Genomic DNA, 12,620 nt, shown 5'->3' with positions numbered 1-12,620 from the left:
AAACATTATATTTCAGAGTCAAGACTCTAATCCAGATCTTCCTGGTTTTTATTCCATGCCTTTCAATACTACATTTTTTTTGGTAGCAGAAGTATTAGAAATTAGGAATGGTGTGTGTGTGTGTGTGTGTGTGTGTGTGTGTGTGTGTGTGTGTGTCTGTCTGTCTGTCTGTCTGTGTGAAAAGTCAAGAAAGACTCAATTACTACAGGAGCCAGAAAGGAAGAGAATAATAGTAATGTTGGTGGTAGTAATTAATCATAATGCTAATGACAGTAGCTAGCATTTATATAGTACTTACTAAATGCCAGAAACTGTACATTATTCATAAATATCATTTCAATTAATTGTTATAGCACCCCTGGGATGTAGATACTATTATGATTCTAATTTTATATTTGAGGAAATAGAAGTGGACAGAAGGTAAGTGACTTGACCAAGGTCACACAACTAGTAAATGCTGAAGATAGATTTGAATTTGGAGGTTGTTCTGACTACAGGAATGTTTTGTGTCATATGGTGCCACTACATTTTATTCTAGAATACTGTTCCACATGAGCATAAATTTTTTTCTTTTTGAGTATTATGTATTATGTATAATATTAAGTATTATGAATGTTGAGTGAGAAGTTGATCATAAAATGTTGGAGAGTGAGTAGATTTCTTTTTTTAAGCCCTGAATTTAAAAGGTGTGATTATGATGAATTTCATAAGTACTGTCTTCCTGAGGTTCCATCTCCCACCCCTGTTGATGAAGAATATCTTACTATAAATACTACATCTGCAACTCTACTCTCCTATGGAGAATTGTTGGAAGCACCTTCAAGGACTACTCTTCAGCCACTATCCTGCACATCTGGGCCCCACTCTATATCTTTGCTGATTGAGGAATCTGGTAATAGTGAAGAAGAATGGGAAGATCTGGAGGAGATAATAGACCCAGAAAATGGCCTGTCCAAGGTAGGCTGCAATTCCCATTGTGGGACAGATTTTTTCAGAGCTCAGACTTCATACTAGTGTTCTTCAGAGTCATCTCTATTGCTCTTTTTATCTCACTAACTGTTGACAGTGCCTAAGATCTCAAGGGGTCAGTTGTGTCATTTTCATATTCATATGTAGAATGATACTCCCCTTAGCCTTATTATACTCATTTTTTTCTTGTTTATACTTGGTTTATTCTTTGATTTAATTGATTAACTTAATGTAGAGTACATACTTTACTCATACATAAATGGGGAAACTGAGTCCAGGAAAAAAGAAGGCTTTCTTTTTTACCCCCAAAGGATACATAGAAGCACTCAAGTCTAGAGTTTAGGTCTTTTGGCTCCCATTTAGTACTCAGCATAGTATGTTATTAGCTTAGGCCACCCAGCAAAAATCTTTCCTGCACCAGGAAAAGATGGATAGTTAGATGTTGATATTGATGTTGATGATGATGATGATGTTGTTGTTGTTGATGATGATGTTGATTTTAACAAAGATGTTGATGTTGATGATGATGTTAATGTAGATGGTGTTGATGATGTTGATTTTGATGATAATGTTGATGATGATGTTGTTGATGGTGGTGCTGCTGCTGATTAAATTTGGAGTTGGAAGTTTTCCTTCCATTTGAACCTTTCTGATCCTTCCCACTGTAATGATTAAAATTTTCTTGGAGACTGTCTCCAATCTCTTTCACCCTTCCATTGGTCTTCTGCCCCCCATGCACTTCTTTATGAAATATAAAAATATCTAATTTTATTTCTTTTTCCATTTTTCTTAGTATTATCCTCTTTTGTTACCACTAGTTATATATATATATATATATACATTTCATCCTATACAGTTTGTCATGGTTCCCTCTAAGTATACTTCTTCTAGATACCTGATGATAATAATAATTTTTAAGAGTTACCAATATCATCTTTTCTTATAGGAATAAAAATCATTTGAACTTATTGGGTCCCTTAAAAAAGTTTTTTTTTCCCTTTTCTTAATTACCTTTTTGTGATTCTCTTGAGTTCTGTGTTTAGGCATTAAATTTTCTGTTTAAGTCAGACTTTTTTCTTTATGAATACTTGGAAGTCTTCTATTTTATTAAATGACCATACTTTGCCCTGAAAGAATATAGTTAATTTTTCTGGGTAGTTGATTCTTGGTTGTAGACCCAGTTCCCTTGCTTTCCAGAATATATTCCATGCCTTCCAGTCCTTCATTGTGGATGCATCCAGGTCCTGTGTTATCCTAACTGTGGTTCCATGATATCTGAATGCTTTCTTCTTAGCAGTTTGCAGTATTTTTCCCTTGGTCTGATAGTTCTTGAATTTGGCTATGACATTCCTGGGCATTGTCAATTGGGAATTAAATGTAGGAGGTGATCTATGGATTCTTTCAATCTCCACCTTTCCCTCTTGTTCAAGAATGTTGGGGCACTTTTCTTGGATAATTTCCTGTAGAATGATGTCCAGGCTTTTTCTTTTGTCAGGATTTTCTGGTAGTCCAATAATTCTTGAATTGTCTCTTCTATAGTTATTTTCCAGGTCTATAATTTTATCAATGAGGTGTTTTGTATTTTCCTCCCTTTTTTCATTCTTTTGATTTTGTTTCATAGACTCTTGCTGCCTTGCAAAGTAATTTGCTTCTAGTTGTTGGTTTCTAATTTTTTGAGGCTGAATTTCATCCTTATACTTCTGGTCTATTTTTCTTTGTATGTCATCTTTCACTTTCTTTGCCTCATTTTCAAACTAGTTGATTCTGGCTTTCAAGAAACTATTTTCTTGTCTTAGTTCATGTACCTCTGTTTTCAGATGACTTATTTTGTTTTTAAGTTCTTTTCCCAATTGTCTTCAGCCTCTCTTAATTGTTTTTAAAATTGTGTTTTGAGTTCTTCCAAAGTCTGGATCTAATTTGCTGGAGTTTCTGCATTTTTGCTTGGTGTTCTGTGTTCCCCTAATTTTCTTATAACATCACTCTTTGATTTTAAATCATATGCCCATTTTGATCTTATCATCATAAGTGTGAGATATTTTGATCTAAACATAATTTTTGTCATACTGTTTTTCAATTTTCCCAGCAGTTTTAAAATTGTGAGTTATTATCTCAAAAGCTGGGATCTTTGGGTTTATCAAACACTAGATTGCTGAGGTCATTTACCCTTACTCTATTGCATTGATCCACTTTTCTATTTCTTAGCCAGTACCAGGTTGTTTTGATGATTACTGCTTTATAGTTCAGTCATAGTTATAGCTGGTACTACTAGACCACCATCTTCCCCCATTTTTTATTAGCTCTCTTGAGATTTTTGATCTTTCCTTCTTTCAGATGAATTTTTTCCCTAGTGCTATAAATTAGCTTTTCTTGTAGTTTGATAGTTATGGAACTGAATAAATAAATTAGGTAGGATTGTCATTTTTATTATATTAGCTCAGCCTACCCATGAGCAATGAATGTTTTTCCAAAACTAGTTTGATTTATCCATTGAAATTAGATCAATTTGAAGTCAATTGTCTTCTTATTTTACAACCCTTCTTCTTTTATGTTCTGACCCTATGTTTTTCCATGCATTCTATATTTATAATTGGCTGGATAGAAATAACCTGGAGAAATGACATGATATCAAGGGATGACAACTTAGTTATTTTCTTCTGAATTTCTATGTTGGAATAAATTGGACTTAGTCTAGAAAACAAGTTTAGGAATATCATAGTGTTTCCTCTAGCCAAGGCAGGCACAGGAGGTCATAGAATGAGGATATGGTAAGAAAATTTAGGAATGAGAATCTGGAAGTAGAGGATGAAGATAAACTGCATAAATAGCAAGTTAGGTCAGGAGTACTGGATGTTAGAGTCCTGTATTCAACAGGAGGCATACAAGAACTTGTTAAGAGCCTTTAACTGCTGCCCATAATGAGAAAAAACACTGAATTGTCAAGAAATATAAAAAAACACATTGGAACTAGAACACAATGTGCTAAAATGCCCAATGCTTGAAACGGTTACTAAAACATACTAGTTTTCATTCTGTTGTCATTCAAATTCCACTTTCTTTTATTTGTATTAAATATTTCTAGTCTTCATCTGGGAAGCTCCACTTGCTACAAATAATTAAGCTAGTCTCCAAGGACTATGGTAGGCAGACACATATGGAGGGTAAAGATTTGTAATTCAAATCACTCTCCATGTAAAAGAACTAGTTCTTATCTGAAATATGAAGCAAAAAGTTAATATAGGAGATGAAACAGAGGCTTTGAACGTGCTAGGCTGCCATTAATAGGAAAGTCAGGTCCCTTTGACATGGTCTGAAATGATTAATTATGGATTCACAACAGCATGAAGTAAACTGGAGAGCTACTTAAGGAGAGAAGCCATTCTTAATGAAGTGACTGTTACAGCTCAGAAGCCCAAAGTTGGTAATGTGATTCTAAGGCTCTGGGAAATAATCGTAGAAGTCAAATGAATGTATGATTGGAATTGCAATCTCAAATAAATACACATATATAGATACTAAAGGCATCATGGACAGAGACAGAGGGAGACCTAGCCTTGGAGTCAGGAAGAACTAGATTCAACTCTAGCCTCTAACAGATAGAACTTTGCAACTATGGACAAACAACTTAACTCTAAGACTCTCAGTAAGCCTTTGCCTTGTGCTGGGTAGAGGACAGTTTAAAAAAATTATCTTTATTTTGTTCCAATAACAAATTTACACATACGTTTTCCAAACTTATGATTTATGTTGTCTCCTTCCCATCTTCTCTCCCCCAGAGGACATTTCTATCAATAATCTCCTATACCAATGATATAACCAATCCAGACCAGTTAAAGACAACAAGAATTGAAACATGTCTATTTTTGTGTACAAGATATTAGTTATTTCACTTTGTAATCGAATAACTTTCTTCAAACAGATTATTACAGTGAAATCTTATTAATACATGTAATATTTTTTTCTCTCTGTGCCTCTGAGATAAGGAGTCTGTCCTTGAGTGTGTAAAAATATCCTGTGTCATTATATGTCATGTGCATGTGTATGCATGTATGTATGTAATTACCTTATATGGGGAGGGGGATGCTAAGTCTTACATGATGAGTGGTCTATATATGGACTACATTGACTTCAAATATGAATAGAATTCAGAGTGTAGCTTGGGTGTGCATGGGAGGAGTCTAGACTAAATCAATTATTCACTTAGCCCCTATGATATATGTAGTTCTTTTCAGGAAACTACTTCCTATATATTATTCATTTGGTTGACATTAGGTTCTTGGGCGTGGTATGGTTGTGAAGAAAGGAGAGGCACATATATGTACCCCAAAGATTTCCTTCTCATCTTCCACCCATGTGAGGATGACTAAAGCAGAAAGTAGCTTCATGGAAGAATATGGCAGATACATTTAGAACCAAAGTTGCCTCAGAGATGGTGTGTGTTTATTAGGTCTTTGGGAGACTGGCCTACCACATTAATATGGAGGATGAGAAAACAGCTGTGGAAAGAATGTATTCTGGATGTGTGTTCATATGAGATTAAAGAGTGAAGGATTCAGAGTAGGGGTGTGTGCTTGAATAAGATTAGGGCATGAGTACAATAAGGTTTTGTAGTTAGATGTAGCAAGAGTATGATTGGCATTGACTTGAGAAAGTGAGTCATAGTGGTTGTTCCCTCAAAGATGAGGATGAGAGTGATCAAGGTTGGTCTGTTTTCAAGGCCAAAATCCATTGCTTAGTTCCTCAGAACCTGGGAACAGGAAATGGGTCATCATTTCAAGAAATGTTTGTTGTTTTAGGGGAATGGAAAGAATGGGATCTCCTGTGGCAACACCAACATGCTCCTCCTGCCTGATGTTTCTTCTGAACTTAACATGGTGGCTGACTCAAAGGAAGACCCCTCAGTTTTCCTCAGACCAGAAGATTTACCAGAAATAGCCCTTTTCAAAGATAGTTATGGGCAGCTCGGTAGGTGAACCTTTATAGAAAACATAGCTCTACTTGGGAAGAGCTTACTTCAATAGTATTATGTCTTTTCTAGGTATCAAGAGAGACGACATGGGGTAACAGATAGCATCCTGGACTGAGAGCCAGTTAGAACAGGATCTGAATCCTGATGCAAACATTAATAGTTCTGTGATTGTGAGCAAGTTAATGATTCTCTTGGAACTTCCTTTACCTTATCTGTGAAATGGGGATAATAAACTGCTAGTGCTTGACAGGTTGTTGTAAGATTCAAATGAGTAAATCTAGTAAAGCGTTTTGTGAACTTTAAAGCCTTAAATGAATATTGTCTATTATTAATATTACTGGCTTTAAGCAGTTAACTCAACTCACCAGCAATCAGAATTCTAAATGGACAATTTTCCTAAATATGATTCAATGAATTCCTTTGGCTGCTAAACTTTAAAGGGTTATGATAGCATGAGATAATTTATTTCTTAGGACAAATATGCTAGGGCAGATTCAGTTATGTGTAATGAAGAGATAATCTTGGAGATATTTCTAGTTGCAGTAAATGGTATTAGAAATAGGATACGGAGGTATTTCTAGTTGTAATTACTGAGATACTCTGGCTGTGACTAGAAAGATACTAGAGGAAACCTGTGGGTGCCTAGTTGTAACAACTTGATATTTATTACATATGTTGTATTTCTGTTTAGCAAAGGAATAGGAGAGAAGTGATTCAGTCAGAGGACCTGGCTTCAAATCTCCACTCTGCCAATTACTATTTGTCTGACTGAACAATTCACTTAATTTCCCTGGGCTTCAGTTTTCTCACTTAAAAAATGAGGACTAATGGCCTCTAAGGTCCTTCCCAAATCTAAGCCTATGATTTTATGGTTCTGTGATCCTAAGTTAGAAAGCAGCTGAGAATGTCTTTATTCTTGGCATCTGTTGGATACTACTCCAGAAATGATATAACTAGATGGTGCAGTGAATAAACAGAGCACTAAGTCTGAAGTCATGATGACATGAACTCAAATACTGCCTCATATACCAGTTATGTGACCTTGGAAAAGTCAATCTAACTTCTGTTCACCTCAGTTTCTTCAGGTATAAAACAGCATCTATCTGGCAGGGTTCTTGTGAGGATCAAATGAGATAATATTTGTAAAGTATTTATCACTGTGTAATGGATAGAAAATGTGAGGGGTTTTTATAAAAGGTTGGACTGGATTATTTGAGAATAGGATTGCCAGGAATTTAATTAATTCCAAAGATATTTATTTTAACAATTTATTTATAAAATATAGAAAGAGTGAAGTAAGAAATCAGAGAGAGGATAGGCTAAGATATCTGGCCTACACACTAAGTATTTTGCTCTGGCCCCTGGGTCAACCCAGGCAGGGCTAATTAGTCCTTAGCCAGAGAGGCCTTAGTTTTTGAGTCAAGGACCTGGGAATGCAGGGAGCCTCTCTCAAAAGAGTAGGTCTCTCCTGAGGTTAGTCCCTTCAGAAAATCCAGGAAAGGAGTCAGTCTGTCACTCACCACATTTCAGTTCAAAGGGAGAGATCTAAGAACAGTCTCACCAAGACCAAGGTATTAGGTCCAGTAAGCAGATTCTTTATCAACCTCTAATTTGAATTCCAAGCTCCAGAAGAACTCCCCACAGGAAGTTGTAACTCCTTTTTAAAGGCACTTCTTTTGCATCACTTCCTGTGCCTTCCTCCACTTTTACATGTACTAATTACAGCTCCAACTTTTCTTAGGACTGCCCAGGGGGCAGTAAGTCAATTTTGATTCATCACCCACTATCACACACGTGGATCACAAATCTCCCCCACTCAAGTGTAAAGTGGGGGTGTTTGCACTTTTGGTGATTAAATCTAAAAATTGGGCAGTGAAGAGTTAATTTAATTTTCACAATCAAGGGAGAATTAATTTAATCTTCACCATGGTACCTGGCAATTAATAGATACTTTACAAATGCTAGCAATTAATAATGATCATAATTATTAATATTTAGCAGTATGACGAGTAGCCCACAGTGATGAAAAAGAATAAATAGTACTTACTCATTCACACACCTAAGTGGTGCAGTGCACTGAACACTGGCTTTGGAGTTACTAAGTCCTGAGTCTAGCCTTAGCCATTTACTAGCTGTGTGATCCTGAACAAGTCACTTAAATTCTGATTTCTCAGTTTTCTCAACTATAAAATGGGTATGATAAAGCAATTACCTCACAGGATGTTTTAAGACTCAAATGAGGAAATATATGAAAAGCTTAACTTAGAACAGTTCCTGGTACATAGCAAGTGCTATAGAAATTCTTATTCCCTATCACTACCCCTACTTCCACAAGCATTTAGCCTTCCCTTCCTTAGGAATAAGTTGTTTAGCTTTTGTCTGCCCTCACTAGCCTTATTGAAAAAACAACAACAACAACCAGATATTTAAATAGGTTCTAAAAGGCAGAATGTAGAAATAAAGAATGTACAAACATCAGTAGGTGCTTAATTTATGATTTTCCAAATCTTTTATATTAAAGACAGGAAAAAAGTCCATAATGTCATCTTGTTTCCTGCCTCCCCTTATTAATATTTTACTAGTAGCAATAGTTATAACTATAGCAATTCACATCTAGTATTACCACTTTGTGGTTTCATAGGTCTTTCATTACAACCATCCTAGGTTAATAGGTTAATCTGTTATTCAGAAGTTAATAGAGAAAGTAGCAGCATTTTCCTGACACTTATGGGTATAATAAGGTCTGAGAAGAGCTTGTCCTTCCCAGTTATCAAGTGACAGATACAGGACTTAAATTCAGATTGCCTTAACACAAATCCAGTGATATTTATCCATTGTCAACCTTCCACACATTAAAAAAATTCTCTTTTTGTAGAGAGGAGACTATAGGTACAAAATGTCTTATACATTTTCAGACTGGGTTGCTTTGTTAGTTGGTTTTGCTTATTTTTTGGGAAGTATACTAGGAGATGATTATAATATATATAGAATATGACAAAAATGATCAATTTTTAAAATGGGGAGGAGTCAAAACCATAAAGTTGTGAAGTCTGGTTTGAAATATTCTCAGAATTAGGACCTGCTTCCTTGGTATACCTTTTCCAAGGCTTCAAGGTTAGGGCAGTTAATGAATAAGGCAATGAAGCACATCTATCACTGTTATCACAACTTTGGAGCTGCCGGGAGGCTGAGAACTTGAGCTGTTTATTTTCATTCTGGAAGAGAAATGAGTGGATGTAAATTCAAGATGAATGCTTTCCCCTTCCCTCTTGTATGCCCAAGTATCTCCTGGGTGTGATTTTCTCATAATTTCTTGACTATAACTCAGGCTGAGCAGATGAATTTATCTCTAGCCAAGTTCGGCACTAGTCCTTAAGCCTCTCTTCTGGATTGGGGTTTAAAAGAAAACCCCAGCTTTCTTCTCAAGGCTTTCTGTTTAGGCTGTGGTACTCAACATTTTCTATTTCCTTGCTAACATTCCTACTTGCTAGGAAATCGTCTCTTCCTTTTGTCCTCCAAACTAATCAACACGGTACAAGCTTTTTGTGAATCTCTTTAAAGTTACAAGTGATATTTCTTGACTCTACCTCTTCTTTACATCACTCCTTGGAGAACAAAAGCATTTACCTCTCTATGTTAAGTGTAATTTGTCATCTATTATCCTATCCTCAGATATTAGTCCCTGTCTCTTTTTTATCATTAATATCCTGGAAGACTATCCATTAATTCTCAGTAAATTCTTTGCACGTAGTTGTCTTTCAATAAATAGGTGGTAATTGATGTAATGAAGTTGATTCTTCTAAGATGGAATCAATTCCAAGACCTTAGACAAGTTGCTCCACCCTATCTGGACCTTAGTTTATTCCTTTGTACAATTAAGCAGTTGGAAAAATGCCCCCCCCCCAACACATGACTCTCCTCTCAGGAGTAAGGTAAACTATTGAATAAATAACTGGAAACAATCATTGTATCGGTCGTTTTGGATTCACTGCTTTTAGTGTAAGTGAAGGATCAAATCTGGGACTAGGTGTGAAGGAGGGAAAAAGTTACTTTGGAAAGTAATGTGATGTAAAAACAACAATAATAATAAACATCAATAAAACTTAAAATTTTAACAAAATGAAGCTTAATGTTCTGTTCTGTTCTGATATGAATTATAACATTTTCAAAGTGTTTTAAAATTTGAAGAATACATTGAATGTATTATTGCATTAAGTCTCACAGTAACTTACTGATTTAGGTACCTCAGATATGTAGATGGCACAGAGATTTCTAGGTGACACAGTGGGTAAAGACCTAGGCATGGGGTCTGAAAGACCCGAGTTGAAATCTAGTCTTAGACAATTACTAGCTGTGTGACTCTAAGCAAGTCATTTAATCTCTACTTGCCTCACTTTCTTCAACTTCAAAATGGAATAATAGTAGAACCTACCTGACAGAGTTGTTGTAAGATTCAAATATGATATTTCTAAAGTGTTTAGCACAGTGCCAGGTGCATTTTAGGCATTTAGTGAATGCTTATTTCCACCCTATATATTTTAGTCTCTACTCTATGCAATTGTGTGCTTCCTCTCCTCTAATTTCTTGCTGTTGAAATCCTACCCATCATTTAAGGTTTAGTCCAAATGTCATGTGTTCCTAGAATGAAGCTTTCCTTGATCCTTTCAATAGAAATTAATCATGAATAAGCATTTATTAATAGCCTAATATGTATTTGGGAGTGGGCTATTACAATTTTCAGATCCTGAAAGCATTTTATAATATTCTATTCCATAGTATATTGTATAGCAATATCCCATCTTTCTATTTGATTATAAACTCCATAAGGACAAGAACTATGTCTGTTGTTGTGGCTCTTTCAGAACCAAGGACAGAGCCCTGTACTATTTGCTATTATATGGAATAACTTAGTCCCTTTCCCCCTTGACTGTTATCATATGGTCTTAGAACATTAGAGCTGTTGTAGACCCTTTTCTGATCTAGTCTGATCCTCTCATTCTATATATAAAGAACCTGAGACCCAGAAAGATTAGTAGTATAGTGAGGAGCAGGGAAATTTATATGAAAGTGTGAAGAAGAATGGAGGAAGTTAAATGCAAAGTGAATGGACAGGTTTCAAAATTGTCTATGAGACAGTAGGGGAAGAATAAAAAGATGAGAAGGGAAGTGTCTTAGAAAGAGTTCTCTTTTATATGTCTGAAAATGAACCCTGAAAACTCAATTTCTCTGTGACATAGGAAACTACTTAATTTCTAATACACAATACATCCTCACTAGTGGGGAAGATAGTCTCTAAACCAACTCTCACAACTAGATACACTTATTCTTAGCAGCTTTTTGTCTATAGTTTGTACTTCTTCATACTCCAGTCCCTGAAACTTCTTTTTGGCAAATTTTCTTGACCATCTTTTATCAGCTTTTCATGGATCGTATTGTGTGATTGAGGCCATTCTTGTACATTATTATTTCCCTTGACTGTTTTGAGAGAAATTAAAAATCACAGGCCATATTTATATCTATTATATGTGAAAAATATTCTTTTCCCTATCATATTATTTTTCTATCACAATGGGTCACTGTATCCTTTAAATTAACCATGGAGAGGGGTTTAAATCCTAAGAATTGGAGATATCATCAGTAATGAAGAGGTGGATGTGGAAATACTGAGACACTTTGAAAAAGAGACAAATGACCAAATTTTGCACCTCTGAACAAGTAGAAGTGCTCTGAGCCTTCCCTATCAGCATGCTCAGCTCTTATCAAAGATGACTAACAGTGAACTGAGATGTCCCCAAAGGTTATTTCTCTATGTCGCCCTGTTCTTTATCTGGGTTCTTCATTAGAGGATCCCTTCTGCACTTTTTATCCTCCCTGTCTTGCCTTTTTCTGTATTCTTAGTCATGGTGTAGTTCTGCAAATTTAAAATTTACTTCTTTTCCATTTCATTACTGTAGGGTTAAAGCTAAAAGGAGGACCTGAAGGTGAAGTACAGGGCATTTATGTTCTGGAAATCATGTCAGGTTCACCAGTCAGCAGAGAAGGGAGTCTTCAGCCAAATGATCAAATATTATCTGTCTGTGGAATATGGATGGAGGGCTTTAGTCTGAATGAAGCTTTGCAAGTGTGTGAGGCAGCTGGTCACACAGTCCACATCCGGGCAATGAGGTAAGTTCATATCTCCCTGTAGTTTGAAAGAAATATTCGCTATCTGGATTTTTTCTGGTATTGGACTTAATGCAATTTATTTTTATATTGTCCCATATGAAATCTCTCACAATGCGAGAGGGAAAGAGAATGAGAGAAAATAAATATGTCTTCCAGATTGACTTTTAAATCTTCCCCCTTCATAACTGACTCACATGTGGCAGTATTTGCTGTGAAGGATGCCATCTAAAAATAAATCGTGTTGTAAATCATAGGAATACAAAATGGCAGACCCTTAAGAAAAGAAGTGTTATTGAAAAAATTCTTGCTATTTCCTTGTTTGGAGGCTGGCACATTCTATTGCAGCAAGGAAGTGACTTGAATTAGATAATACAGCTTCTCAAACTCAGATCTGACAATCCTAGAGGAGAAGTGAACTTTCTACTGGTGGCCTACGGGACAAGCTGGAATTTTTCAAAGGAAATTTGAATGGTATGGTATGGTATGATATGGTATGGTATGGTATGGTAGATAATAAGCC

The sequence above is a fragment of the Monodelphis domestica genome, chromosome 1 (genome assembly GCF_027887165.1).
Source record: "Monodelphis domestica isolate mMonDom1 chromosome 1, mMonDom1.pri, whole genome shotgun sequence".
NCBI classification, from domain to species: domain Eukaryota; kingdom Metazoa; phylum Chordata; class Mammalia; order Didelphimorphia; family Didelphidae; genus Monodelphis; species Monodelphis domestica.
Note: the sequence above shows the minus strand (reverse complement) of the source record.